The following is a 15,611-nucleotide window of genomic DNA, read 5'->3' as shown; positions in this document are numbered from 1 at the left end:
GTTTGTTTTTTTCGGGGGGGGGCTGTTAGGGGGTAGGGTACCCCCAATATTTGGTATGATGAGGACATAAACAGATTTGAAAACATGATGAGGTGAAAGAGTGACCTTAAAAACATGGGTATAGACACCAAAAGTTTGCAAATATGTCTATCAGTCACAAAGTTATTGCTGAATACATATTAAAACTGTCCGCAGCAAGGGGCAAAAACACCTAAATTTCAAACCCAGAAAAAATATTGTTCCACTCCTTTGATTTTGGAAGATTTTGGATATGTTGTTAGGGGGACCCTATGGAACAAATCCCCATAGGTTTCGTTTTTGTTGCAATTTCCCCTAAGTAAATTCATAGTTTGACTGGACTACTGTGTTTAATCCTCCAGACTGGACTCGGCAAGCTAGCACCGACTGTTATCGTGAACTCTTGGAGACCCGGCTCAAACCAATTCCTATACTGTCAACTTCCCGGTGTCTTGACCGAGTAAGTGACGAGTCTGTGGTTAATGAGTATATCTCCAATATTTGTGACACTTTGCTTTCTTCAGCAAAAGAGGCTGGATGTTTTAAACGGCCCGGTTTTAAGCCAAAGCCGATTTAGAGCCCAGGGCCCAGTTCCTGAAATAGCGCTAGACTTAGCGTGGCGCTACCCCTAGCACCACGCTAGCCAGTGATAGCTGGCGTGGCGCTAGACGCAAGGGCCCAACGCGCCGCGTAGCGGCAAAAAAGCGAAGCTGGCGAAACATTTATAACGGGTCACCGTCACTTATTATTGGACTTATAGCGCATTTACGGGGTTGCAACTATTTTGCTTTATAGTGTCACCAGGAAAGAAAAGCATGCAACCTAACGCCGATCTATTTGTATAAAGTGATAATTGGAAGGTATATAGTAGGAAATATCAATAAAATAATCATTCCATTTCGTCTTTTGAGGGCATTTTTGATTGTAAAAAATATATGTGTACGTCACCGTAGTCTCGGCAATGATAATTTTATCAGAGCAGTCTCGCGCAAGTAGAAGTTCTTTACCTGTTAGTTCTTCACTTATTAGTCTCAACGTCTGGCGCAAAGCCAGACGTTTTCCATTACGATTTCACTACGATGTTTGACAAGAAGGAGCAGTGCGCGAGATATGCTAATGAGCAGACTTCCCTCGCTTGAGTTTCTGAAGAATGTTCCATATCGCGCTAAGCTCATCACTACTGATTATGACAGGCGTGCAACGGTAGGTATCTGCTCCCCAACTTCCACCCTAATACGGTAAAATAAGTTACCATTTGATGGGAATGGGACAATGCCCTCACTGTGTATGGAGTCATAGGGATAAGAAGACATTATTCATTAGTGTTGGTACAAGTGATTTTGCCCAAAAAGCATGCGCATTCAAAAAACAAAATATGCAAGGTATCACGTACATCACCATGACGACGTGCAGAAAGTGCACTGGCCAGTGCATACCCTATGGCTATGTACTAGCAAACATGGTAAACATGAACAACATCATTATTCATCGGCAGTTCATTTTACTCCGAGCTTTTCCTGAAACATATAGCCATGATGATTAGGCCTACCATGTACCATGACCAATAACATGCACTAGATCATGTAGATGTCAACAAGTTCACATGAACCGTATAATCCCGCATGGCGCATGTGGGGCATGCGTCTAAACCAAAGCCCCAAAATCACTTGTTTTGGTCTATTTCAGTTTCACTTGTGTTTCCCCCGTCTCCCAGTCCATAATACATTTACAGTTTACAATCCCCGATCATGGCCCAACAAAAGGTCATCGGTTGACTAAAGGAACACAACTGTTCAATGTATTTATAGTTGAATGCGATCAAACTACGTCTTTTCAATCGTGGATTGTAAATTTAACCCCATGGGCCTAGGGAAGGCCCTATAACAATACTTTCGACACAGTTATTATCTCCGCTGCCTCCACCATGTTACACACAGTGCTCACTGCTGATTCTAAAATGCGCCACCTAGTCAAAACAGGACATATGTTCTTCTAGGAATAGATCTCTTTCCAATATTTCGTCATTCCACTATCGTCATCACCTCATCATACTTTCATTGACATTACAGGCACACATCCACAGAGCACTCTTCAAATCATCTACACAGTGGTTATCCAACTAGGATTATAAAGGTAATTTCTTAGCCCCGCACAGTGGGTTTCAGTCTTGATAAAGGGGCACTATCCAAGATAAAGTTACAAGAAGTAGTCAATAGGGGTCTCTCACCTCTCACTGTATGTCCACACTATTCACGCTTGTACGAGGAATACATTCAATGCTGAATCTAACAACACCCAGTGCCCTTACTCTGTATATTAGTCACTGGAAGATGGCCCATTTCACTCCTTCCTTCTACTTCACCTATAGTCTCATTGCAAACGCCTCAGTTCTATGATATCACATTCACTTTCAGCTGTCATGCAACGCAACAACTGTGCTATCTGCCATCGCACATCAACGAAGAAGTGCAGCCGCCCACATTCCACCTCACGTCTGTCCGACCAGCTGCAATCCTCGAGGACGCCCCACTGTACCACGATTTCACTACGATGTTTGACAAGAAGGAGCAGTGCGCGAGATAGGCTAATGAGCAGACTTCCCTCGCTTGAGTTTCGGAAGAATGTTCCATATCGCGCTAAGCTGACCACTGCTGACCATGACAGGCGTGCATTGGACTGGTACAGGTTGGAATTTAACATTGAATATGCTGGTGGTGACGCTTTCTGATGAGAAGTTGGTCGTGACTGATGCAGTATCCTTGGACTTGTCCACAGCATCGTTCAATCATTGCTCTCTGAGCTGCCTTGATTCTGTACTTACCCAAATACTAAGACCAAACGCCTGTTGACTGTGCTTTAAGAGAGACTGGCGCCATGCCTAGAGATATGACTGACCCCTATTGGCAAATTTGTATGACTTTATCTTGCCTACCTAGCTGCTGCCTATAGTCTCCCTTTAACTGCGGAACACTTCAAAGTCGATAAAATGCCATGTTCCACCTTTTAATGTGTTCAGACCGCCATTTTCAAAATAATCAAGTCAGGACACTGCCTTCTAGTCTCATAATAAATTTTGCTTTCCTCAATAATAACATTTCTTCTTCTTCAATGCTTTCATCATTCCAAACTTCTCCTCCTCGGACTTTTACAGGGGTACAGTCATGGCAATCAAAACCCAAATACTGAGACCAAATGCCTGTTGACTGTGCTTTAAGAGAGACTGGCGCCATGCCTAGTCTCTCTTAAAGCACAGTCAACAGACACCAACCCCCTCAGACTCAGAAACCACATACGCCCAACCCTTCCTGCTACCTTAATACTTCTGAATAATGGTTCCAGCATCAGCGTTAGGCCCAGCGTTAGGTAGCGCTGGGCTTAGTAGGACTTGGCGCTGGTTGCTAGGAATTTTGATCATGTGACAGGAGGTAGGGTCCCCATCTTTGTAAATTCAAGATGGCAGCCATGGAGGCAAAAAATGATACCAAAAAAGTTAGATTGCCAAATTTTAGTCAAGCCGAGATGGTCACACTGACCCAATACGCAGTGGAAGAACTTTCAAGCCTCAGGGCCAAGTTTGGGCCACTCATCACCCATGAGATTAAGGTTTCACGGTGGGAAGCCATAGCAAATGTCATCAGCTCTCTTGGAGTGGCCCAGAGAAGCTGGGAGAAAGTAAGAGAGAAGTGGAACAAGATGGTTTCTCAGGCGAAGACCTATAATTATGAGAGAAAGAAGCATGCAGGAGGCACTGGAGGGGGCCCTGCATTAACGATCGACCCAAATAAAGAGCGAATAGCAGAGGCTTTTAAAGATGATCCTAGTTTTCAAGGAATAACTGGAGGCACTGAAAGTGCCATGCCAGCACCCCCAGCAAAAAACCAGGGTAAGTTTGTCATATCTTCTCAGATTCCATTTCTAAGCAGCCACAACAATCAATTGGCTAGGCCTACAGACAATTTCTACTTTTAATTTTGTTTGCATGTTGAATTAAGGCTAGCATATCATAGTTATAGTAGGCCTAGGCCTGGGGAAACATCATGTCAAATGATCGTCTGCATTATATTCAGAACTGGCACAGCGAGCCAGATTCCATGTTTTATATGTGCGCCTAGCTCGCACACATTTTGCAAATAATCATAAGAAGCAACTAGTTTTAAAACAGTGCTGCATGCTCACAACATCAAAGAAACCCCAAGCGTGCTACCTTATTCGAATCTTGGTTATTTCAAAAACCTAAATGTATCCTTGATTATGGGTGTCTTCTTCAGATTATTCTGAAATAAGCACTTTAATCACAGCAATATCACAGAAATAGTATTTTTTTTGCGTTTTTGCGTTGTTACTGTCGTTGAAGAATAAACTTTACTTGAACAGACTCAAGTAACCGATCCATTGCGAAGGGCCATCTCAATGTTAATCTCCCAATGCTAATTACATTATTATTTTTCCAGACAGAAGAGAGGTGGCCCATTCCCCTAAACCAAGTAATATGTAAAGTCAAGGACTTAGTGAGCCCCCCTTTAGGTCGGGGGAGCTCCCCCGAACCCCCCTACGAGCATATGTTAAGTGCAAGCTCTAACAACTACAGCTGTTACAATGGGGGGGGGGGACACCCCCTCAAACCCCCTCCGTCGACATAGGTTTTTACCAGTGCGTTGGGGGGAAGCTCCCCCCAAACCCCCCCCCCCCCCCGGTGGACAGTCAACTAGCCCCTCTGTGTCATACTGCTGGAGGGGGGTGGGGTGCGATGGGACCATCCATATAGTAATTATAGTTCCTTCCGACACATTTTTGTAATGTAATACATTGTGATTGTCCTTATTCACGGGAATCGGGCGTTTCCAGTGATATACGACACTTAAATGGATTGTCCTCATGCATTCACTTTGGAAACGCATTTTAAAATAGATGTTACGTCCTGTTAATGGGGCACGTCATCATCGCGTACATTTGGGAAAAACTCCCTAACGAGACCGGAGCAGACGGCTGAAAGTAGTTTATTTATTGGCCGCAAGGGTTCAGAATGTCGCTCACCCGAATTTTTCACGCAACTTTTGCTAAATAGAGCTAGTTCTAGTTTGTGATTCAATTTGATACTTCAGATTTGGGCAGTAGACCAATATAACTTAGTCGTCAGTGTGGTTTTAAGCTGGAAAAACGTATCTGTTTTTCTTAAAGTGCCTTTTTTGGACGGGTGTGTGCGATTGTTTTGTTTTTATGTCACGTGACCTCGATCATGTCGACACAAAATTGAAATAAACCACCCTTTTCTGTCATTATTTAGGACGGATATTTCTCTGATAAAAATATTAATATAATTGGCCAATTTCTTAGGCATATGATGTAGCGAATTCCCATGAAGATTTAAATTAATTTAAATTAATTTCAAGCAATGGGATAGCAACCACCACCGGAAGATCGCGGAGAAATCGGTAAACTCAACGGAGTTAATTCAGAAAAATACCAAAAAAAATTGTTTGTAGGATATACAATCAATAGTTACTCTCTTTATTTCTCATCATTCATTTACATTATCTACTCCCGCACACACGTGTATCTTAAGAGCCCTCCTAAAGGGGGGCTTACTAGTACTGGTATAACATCTAAATTGGCCCTTGAAAAACCAGAATACAACCTTGAACTGTTTCCAAGTTCATGTGGCAAAGCCAAAGGTAAGGCTGCATGCTGTGCCTGTGAGAAACTAATGACTTTTAGCCAAGGGGATAATAAATAATAATATGAGGAAGGCTCAGGCCTTGATAGGGAGCTCTTCGTTAATAGGGCTGGTGAGCGAGAAGACTCGGGGGGGGGGGGGGGTATATAGTATAACATCTAAATTGGCCCTTGAAAAACCAGAATACGACCTTGAACTGTTTCCAAGTTCATGTGGCAAAGCCAAAGGTAAGGCTGCATGCTGTGCCTGTGAGAAACTAATGACTTTTAGCCAAGGGGATAATAAATAATAATAACTACATGTATTTCGAGTTAAAACATAAATACTTTAATGTAATCCATCACAGATCTATCACAGTTATTTGCTTTCAAAATACATGTGTATGTTTATAAGGCAGTAGGCCTACCTTCTACCATCTAGCTGCCATCATCATGACTATTTTATATAAACTTTTCTTTCCAGTTGACACCATTGACAGTAACTATGGGCAAGGATCTCTGTCCCTCTTTCACGCTAATATTAGACCACTGGACGCAAGGGCCCAACGCGCCGCGTAGCGGCAAAAAAGCGAAGCTGGCGAAACATTTATAACGGGTCACCGTCACTTATTATTGGACTTATAGCGCATTTACGGGGTTGCAACTATTTTGCTTTATAGTGTCACCAGGAAAGAAAAGCATGCGACCTAACGCCGATCTATTTGTATAAAGTGATAATTGGAAGGTATATAGTAGGAAATATCAATAAAATAATCATTCCATTTCGTCTTTTGAGGGCATTTTTGATTGTAAAAAATATATGTGTACGTCACCGTAGTCTCTGCAATGATAATTTTATCAGAGCAGTCTCGCGCAAGTAGAAGTTCTTTACCTATTAGTTCTTCACTTATTAGTCTCAACGTCTGGCGCAAAGCCAGACGTTTTCCATTACGATTTCACTACGATGTTTGACAAGAAGGAGCAGTGCGCGAGATATGCTAATGAGCAGACTTCCCTCGCTTGAGTTTCTGAAGAATGTTCCATATCGCGCTAAGCTCATCACTACTGATTATGACAGGCGTGCAACGGTAGGTATCTGCTCCCAAACTTCCACCCTAAAACGGTACAATAAGTTACCATTTGATGGGAATGGGACAATGCCCTCACTGTGTATGGAGTCATAGGGATAAGAAGACATTATTCATTAGTGTTGGTACAAGTGATTTTGCCCAAAAAGCATGCACATTCAAAAAACAAAATATGCAAGGTATCACGTAGGCCTAGTACATGACCATGACGACGTGCAGAAAGTGCACTGGCCAGTGCATACCCTATGGCTATGTACTAGTAAACATGGTAAACATGAACAACATCATTATTCATCGGCAGTTCATTTTACTCCGAGATTTTCCTGAAACATATAGCCATGATAATTAGGCCTACCATGTACCATGACCAATAACAGCACTAGATCATGTAGATGTCAACAAGTTCACATGAACCGTAATCCCATGTGGGGCATGCGTCTAAACCAAAGCCCCAAAATCACTTGTTTTGGTCTATTTCAGTTTCACTTGTGTTTCCCCCGTCTCCCAGTCCATAATACATTTACAGTTTACAATCCCCGATCATGGCCCAACAAAAGGTCATCGGTTGACTAAAGGAACACAACTGTTCAATGTATTTATAGTTGAATGCGATCAAACTACGTCTTTTCAATCGTGGATTGTAAATTTAACCCCATGGGCCTAGGGAAGGCCCTATAACAATACTTTCGACACAGTTATTATCTCCGCTGCCTCCACCATGTTACACACAGTGCTCACTGCTGATTCTAAAATGCGCCACCTAGTCAAAACAGGACATATGTTCTTCTAGGAATAGATCTCTTTCCAATATTTCGTCATTCCACTATCGTCATCACCACATCATACTTTCATTGACATTACAGGCACACATCCACAGAGCACTCTTCAAATCATCTACACAGTGGTTATCCAACTAGGATTATAAAGGTAATTTCTTAGCCCCGCACAGTGGGTTTCAGTCTTGATAAAGGGGCACTATCCAAGATAAAGTTACAAGAAGTAGTCAATAGGGGTCTCTCACCTCTCACTGTATGTCCACACTATTCACGCTTGTACGAGGAATACATTCAATGCTGAATCTAACAACACCCAGTGCCCTTACTCTGTATATTAGTCACTGGAAGATGGCCCATTTCACTCCTTCCTTCTACTTCACCTATAGTCTCATTGCAAACGCCTCAGTTCTATGATATCACATTCACTTTCAGCTGTCATGCAACGCAACAACTGTGCTATCTGCCATCGCACATCAACGAAGAAGTGCAGCCGCCCACATTCCACCTCACGTCTGTCCGACCAGCTGCAATCCTCGAGGACGCCCCACTGCACCACGATTTCACTACGATGTTTGACAAGAAGGAGCAGTGCGCGAGATAGGCTAATGAGCAGACTTCCCTCGCTTGAGTTTCGGAAGAATGTTCCATATCGCGCTAAGCTGACCACTGCTGACCATGACAGGCGTGCATTGGACTGGTACAGGTTGGAACTGAACATTGAATATGCTGGTGGTGACGCTTTCTGATGAGAAGTTGGTCGTGACTGATGCAGTATCGTTGGACTTGTCCACAGCATCGTTCAATCATTGCTCTCTGAGCTGCCTTGATTCTGTACTTACCCAAATACTAAGACCAAATGCCTGTTGACTGTGCTTTAAGAGAGACTAGCGCCATGCCTAGAGATATGACTGACCCCTATTGGCAAATTTGTATGACTTTATCTTGCCTACCTAGCTGCTGCCTATAGTCTCCCTTTAACTGCGGAACACTTCAAAGTCGATAAAATGCCATGTTCCACCTTTTAATGTGTTCAGACCGCCATTTTTCAAAATAATCAAGTCAGGACACTGCCTTCTAGTCTCATAATAAATTTTGCTTTCCTCAATAATAACATTTCTTCTTCTTCAATGCTTTCATCATTCCAAACTTCTCCTCCTCTGACTTTTACAGGGGTACAGTCATGGCAATCAAAACCCAAATACTGAGACCAAATGCCTGTTGACTGTACTTTAAGAGAGACTGGCGCCATGCCTAGTCTCTCTTAAAGCACAGTCAACAGACACCAACCCCCTCAGACTCAGAAACCACAAACGCCCAACCCTTCCTGCTACCTTAATACTTCTGGATGAAATCATAGGTAAGCAATCGGTTTTTATCTTACTACAAGTTATAAATGTCATAAGGGACCATCTCAAAAGTAATTTGAACCAAGAAGCCTAAAGCGGCTTAGATTTTAGAGCCATTTCATTTACCCAGTACATGAGTGGCCAATTCATCAATACTAGACATCAAGTATATATGTGCATAAACATTGTTTTTTAGGTCAAGCAAGAAGTGCAGCAAAGAAAGAAAAGGAGACTGTCACAAAAGAAAGTAAGTTACACGTACCCCCCCCCCCTCCACGGACTCATTTGCAATGCAATGAAGTCTGCGGGCTAATAGGGCCTAAGCCATTTATTCATTATTTCAAGAATCTTAGTTTTTGCTCTATATAGGAACTAGGTTTTTGGATCCAAAGTAACTTAGTTTTTGAAGTTAAAACCATAAGGGCCCACCTTGCAGCCTTTAGTGTAAACTAAACTATGTTGAGATAGTCCCCTCACTTATTTTGATCAGGTATTTGCAGGATTTAAACCCTTCTTTCAGACAATGAGACCGCCACTCCAAAGAAGAGGAGCTATGCTGATGTTCTTTCTTTACAATTTGATGTCCTGCAGACGACATTGGAGAATGAAAGGATGAAAGGGCAGAGACTAAAGGATGAGATGGCAGCGGCCAAAGTGAGAAAACTCGCCAGTGAGGAGTTGGAGGCCCTCCAGAAGAAGAAGCTGTTACTTGAAATTCAAATATTGCAGCAGTCTATTGAGACAGGTGTGACATGCCGGCCACAAAGTGAAATTGACAAGCTTCTGGAGTCAATTTGTACGCGGACCAATGAGCAATGAGGACAATGTACTATGTGTTTTATTAGCAAGTTAGCAGGAATTAAACCGGTTATGATTGTAAACACTGTCTACATGTTTCCTTATTGTCTCTTGCAGTCTAGAAGAAGGTATTTGCCAAGTGGTCTCTTGTCAGGCGCCCATCCTCTGGTCCATCATAGGGTTCATCATCCATTTCAATGCGAGGGAATCGATCTGCTGGTGGCAACCTTTCATTCCTGTCAATGGCAATGTTGTTTAGGATGGCGCAGGCAGTGATAATCCTGCACACTCTATCTGGCTGCATTCGCACTTCTACATGAAGAACATGAAACCTTCGCTTTAAAACTCCGAATGAATGCTCAACCTTCACTCTTGTCCGTTTGTGGGCCCGGTTGTATCTTGTCTGATGTTGATTTGCAGGATGCAAGTAAGGAGTCATCAAGAATGGTCGGCATGCATACCCACTGTCGCCCAAAAGTACTCCATTCTGTCCCAGTGCATTGTAGGTTTCCATGTATCTGCAGATCTGTGATGTCCTGAATATGAATGCGTCATGGGTGCTGCCAGGCCATCTAGCCACAACATTGGTAAACTTACCTGAAAAGAAAAAAATATTCATATTTATTTTTATCAGCTTCAATTGTGATCTTTGAGATGCCCCCTAGCCCCATAAGCTTGATGTTGTTATTATGAGACACACTGTACAGGAGATAGTCTCGCACAACCAGACTCGAGAAATTGATTGGCCTTGCTGCAGAATGTACTTTTAACTATGTAAACACACAACATGACCGGTCATGTCAAAATTTGAGCATTTGCATCCAATGTTTTTGTTAATTTAGGCAAACCTACATCATATGGATTGGTAAGAATGGGTTTTAGTGATAGCTTTATATAAAATCTACATGGTAAAACATTTAGGCCTATGCTAGGCCTATGAACTTACCCAAGTGGTCACAGATGAATTGACAATTAATGGAGTGGTAGTGGTTCCTGTTCACATAGGCTGCTTCATAGTCATGGCCATCACCTGGATGCATGTCTGGCGATTGTATTTCAACGTGGGTGCCATCGATTGCACCAATGACTCTTGGAAATCTAGCCTTTTGGTAGAATGCATGTGCAATCACTGCTGCTTCTGCGTCTGTGGGCCAACGAATAAACTGTTCCTTAAGATTGTTTAGAGCATTTGTAACACCAAACACAGTCCTTGAAGCTGTCGACTTTGACACCCCAAAAGAATCGCCTACTAGCTGCAGGAAGTTGCCACTGGCAAAATAGCGAATGGCAATTAAGACTTGAGTCTCAGGGGAGAGGCTAGAATTTCTCTGAGTGTCCCTTTCAAGTTGTTCCCGGATTAAATCTTTATATATAAAATGCTATCAGACCTGAATCTGAACCTTTCAAATAGTTGAATATCATTGTAATAATCCAGAGGGGACTCAAACCTCCTAAATCTGCGAATTGGATGAATTTGTTGGAATAAATTTCCAAAAAGGACCTGGTTGGCAGCCATTGGGCTGATAACTTAAGCGCTGATTTGTCACAAGATAGCACCAGCGCTAGGCTTTGGAACCCATCTGGCGCCACGCTAGTCGTAGCGTGGCGCCAGATAGGACATAGCGCCACGCTAAGGCTTAGCGCTGGCCTAGCGCCATTTCAGGAACTGGGCCCAGAGCTTAATCGGATTCGTGACCAGAAGAAATGTTGTTGTTCACTTTGGGTTGACTGTGGCAGGTGTAACGTACAGGGCGTGAACCGCCCCAAGCCGTCACGTTTGGAGGGGGAATTATCACGGCCTCCCAGAGGTCAGATGTTCGACCGACTGTCCCCAGAGATCCTTCCCCTAATATACGTTAATAGCAAGGTCATCCGACCACGAAAGATAGTATTACGAATTTTGGGACTTACCCTTGCTCTTTATTTGGAATGTAATACAAGACTCGGGAGGCCTTCTTAAATAGCCTTTGTGTATTTCTTAGTTCCCCTTTTTGCCCTGTTGCTCTTCCTCGGTCCCGCTCTCTCTCTCCGATGGGCGCCCTGAGGTCTGGTTTATATATAGGCCCTATAAGGGCCAGCCAATGATAGCCGGTCACATGATGTTTTCAGTTTTGGGAGACTCGCGGCAGGATGCCCGGATTCCACGAACAATCCACCAGGTTAACTATAGTTTCCCTGGCGAGCTATAAGGGAACCAGTACACAGCTGTTTGGTAGCTGTGACATTCTGTTAGAGCATCTCTTTTCCTTGTACACCACTTTATTTACGCGATGTATTGTACCTGATATTTTTCATACTGGTCTAATAGTACCAATTTTAAAGAAACTTACACTGGGCCCTAACCGTCCTGATAGCTATCGTCCGGTGACACTCAGTTCTACCTTTGCTAAGTTGGCAGAGTCGGTTATGGCGCCATCTTGTTCTGAGGCGATTTTATCAGAAACACAGTTTGGCTTTCGCAAAGGTCGTGGTACTGATATCTGCTGTAGCATTCTAAATGGCCTTATTGTATATGCTATGGATCAGGGTAACCCTCTTTTTATTCGTGGGGTAGACGCCGAGAAGTGTTTCGATAGTATTTGCATCCCGGTCGTTTGTTTAAATTGATGGACGAATTACCTGCTAACCATTGGCTGTTTTTGTATAACTGGTATAATAATCTTGATGCTAGGGTTCGCTTTGAGGCTAAGTTCAGCCCCCTTTTTAAAGTCACTCGAGGCACGAGACAAGGCAGTCTATTGTCACCTTTTATAAGTGTCCATTATCACCTTTCATAAGTGACCTTTTATTAGAGCTCTCCAAAATTGGAGGCATAAGAGTTGGCCAAACCGAGTTAAATTCTGCGGCTACGCTTATACATACTATTATTGTTCCTGGCCTGCAAGCCCTGGTCGAAACATGTTTTGACTATGCCAAGGTTTGGCGATTTAAGTTTGGCATAAAAAAATCGAGATGCTTATTCGTAGGGAGGGATCCGTTTATAATCCCCGCCCCCCCCCCCGCCCCCCCCCCCCCGCCCCGTTTAAACGATCTAGTTCACTTGAATCGTTTTTCGTTGTGCTAAAGATAAGAGAGGATTAAGTCCCCTGCGCGTGACTTACATTTCCATATTGTCACTGGTTCGTTGGCCAAAGGTACGCTGGTCAGCAACATCGTCAAGGCGGGGTTTGCCCCGGTTTAGCCTCGTTCTTGAGGGCGAGGCCAGAATTCCCCAAACGTAGTGACGGCGTTGTTAACTCGTTGAGGAAACTCCTCCTCGACCCGAACTTTGGCAACAGGCATTGCCGGGAGGAGGAAATGGTCAAGCGGCTCACGCGATATTGATTTTATATAGGCCTGGATGTAATGTTTTATAATGTACCTCTTATATGAGATTGTGTTACCGGTACTGTCATATTGTATACTAGTATATACTGTATAGTATACGTTAATCGGTCGGCCCGCGAAGATTGTTCGAATGGAAAGTCGTTGAATATCCATGAAGAAGAGGTCGGATGAGCAAGGCCTCTCTGTCGGCGCATGTTTGCATCACATTCCTCGTTTGCAGACGAAACCAAGATGATGTTTGGCGTGAAATTTCTAACACTCCTCGTCATTCGGACAGTTTCGTATTGCGTATGGACAATGGAGTAGATGATGATGTTGATATCCGACCTCCTCGCCATTACCGATCATACTCTCTAGTGGATAACTTCCACAATGAAAACATAAGGCACCCTCGTGGCATTTCATCGGCTCAGTTTGCAAGGGACCATAACATTCCCCGACTACTCTGCGACGATGGCTGCTGGAACAGGATGAACTCCGTGAGAGACATCCTCAAGTCACCAGTAGGCAGTCGCAGAGGCGTCGACAGAGACAAAGAGGCATCGGTGAAAGCTACTTTAACCCATTCATCCCCCGCCCGGCATGTTTGGGTTGCCAAAGTTGTCACCACATTCCATTTTGCATGTTCCTCAGAATCACTGTTTTTCGATAATTTATCCGTTAGCTTCTTGGCTTCGGTGAAAAAGTAGATGCGGCAGCAGTGAGAAAAGGCTTCATCCATTTGTCATACAAGGTGAATCAAGGGTTAGGGTTCGTTGGAATATAGTTAAGCAAATCACTCCCTTTCAGCACTCTGGCCAGAGGTTGACAGATTCGTGCGTGAGTGGATGGAAGCAAGACGACAACGGGGAGTACCACTCTCGGGCGAAGACCTGATTATTCAAGCCCAACGTTCATTCCTGGCGTGGTGGGATGAGCTTCCCCAACAGTAACAACTGGAATACTGTGAGCATCGGTCTCAACAAGCTGAATTCAGGGCATCCAAATGTTGGCTGACCGGTTTTCTCTCCAGCTATCGGAAACAATGTAAAAACTCCTCAGCTATCCCAGTAAATGCGGATGAACGTGTTGCAAATTTTCAGCAGCAAGTTGCCCAGACTGTTGACGAAAATGGGATAGACCTTGTTATTAATATGAATGAAACTTTTGCACTTTATGACATGGCACCACAGTAAACATACAACGCGAAACAAATTGATGTGCGTACTTCTCATGGTAACTCAAAAATAGGGTGCACTGTCACATTGGGTATAACAGTAAATGGCAGGAAAATGCCTGCAAGTGTCATCTTCAAAGGCCTAAGGGCAGACGGCGCAGAAATTGAGGGTTTGAGGGAAAATGCTCCCAGCAACGTTCGTGTATCGGCGTCCGAAACGGGTTGGGCCAACTGGCAGACCCTTCTTTCATGGGTGAATGATTGTCTTATTCCCTTTAATAGGGGACGAATTTCCGTTCCTGTTGATATGGGACATGTTCCCGGTCCATCCACATGCACAGGTGCAGCGTCACATTGAAGATGCGCCGGGTTTTGTAGAGATGATCCCAGGGAGATGTACCTCGCTGGTTCAACCCCTTGATCGAACAATCATCTGATCTTTTAAAAGTAACATGCGAAGAAGGTGGAAAACCTGGAAAATCGACAACAATGATGAAAATGGTCGTTGCGAACCTATAACCAGACAGATAGTTTTGCAAATCATAAGTGACTCCTGGGCCCCGATAAATGAAGAGGAAGTCCGCACGTCCTGGAGTGCATGCAGGCTGCTGCAACCTGATGAACCACCCGTTCCAGAACACGTTGACGAAGACATCGTTGATTTGCTTCCATCCACTCACGCACCAATGAAGACATCGTTCATTGCGGATGACGGGTTGATCAATAGTTACCTGAACCTGGATATTCAACGACTTTCCATTCGAACAAGTTTCGCGGGCCGACCGATTAATGCATACTACACAGTATCCTGTAAATTTTATTCTCCCGTCTGGGAGGTTAATAAGTAATGAAAATAATAATAACAGTTCAAGTTGGATTTTAGAAACTTTAGAAAGCAAGTGGTCAGACGCTTGTACGACCTATTTTCCGGCTCTTTACCATGTCGTGCTTGGACGAGATTTTTGGAAAAAAACTTAAATTCGACATTCGCCGCTTTTTTAATGATCCTCCAACAAAATATGTTCTTGAAAGGGCCCATTGTGCATATGAATTACGCACACGACAAAAATAGTTTACCTCATTGCCATTTCTGTAAAGCATGACTTGATGCGTACGAGTAGGCCGAAATTTAGTAATATCCTCCTGCAACGTACTCTCTACTATACCACAGTAGAGCATTTCACTGTTGTCGATATCGCATTAAACAGTAAACATTCTACTGTGTGTTTGCTTTTGCGCACATTCTCTGCGCAACGAAGAATACCATTGAATATTATATAAATATTGCATGTCAAGCCATAGAATAGTCAAAATTATTTGTCAGGTCAAAAATTATTTCACGAGGCTTTAAACCAAACCTTGAAGAAATCGGCCCAGCAGGTTTTGCACAGCGACCCAAACCACTGTCAAAGTGATTTTTAATCGGCGGATACGCAAATCATGTATGGAG

This window comes from Lineus longissimus, chromosome 7 (genome assembly GCF_910592395.1).
Source record: "Lineus longissimus chromosome 7, tnLinLong1.2, whole genome shotgun sequence".
NCBI classification, from domain to species: Eukaryota; Metazoa; Nemertea; class Pilidiophora; order Heteronemertea; family Lineidae; genus Lineus; species Lineus longissimus.
This window is presented reverse-complemented; position numbering follows the sequence as displayed.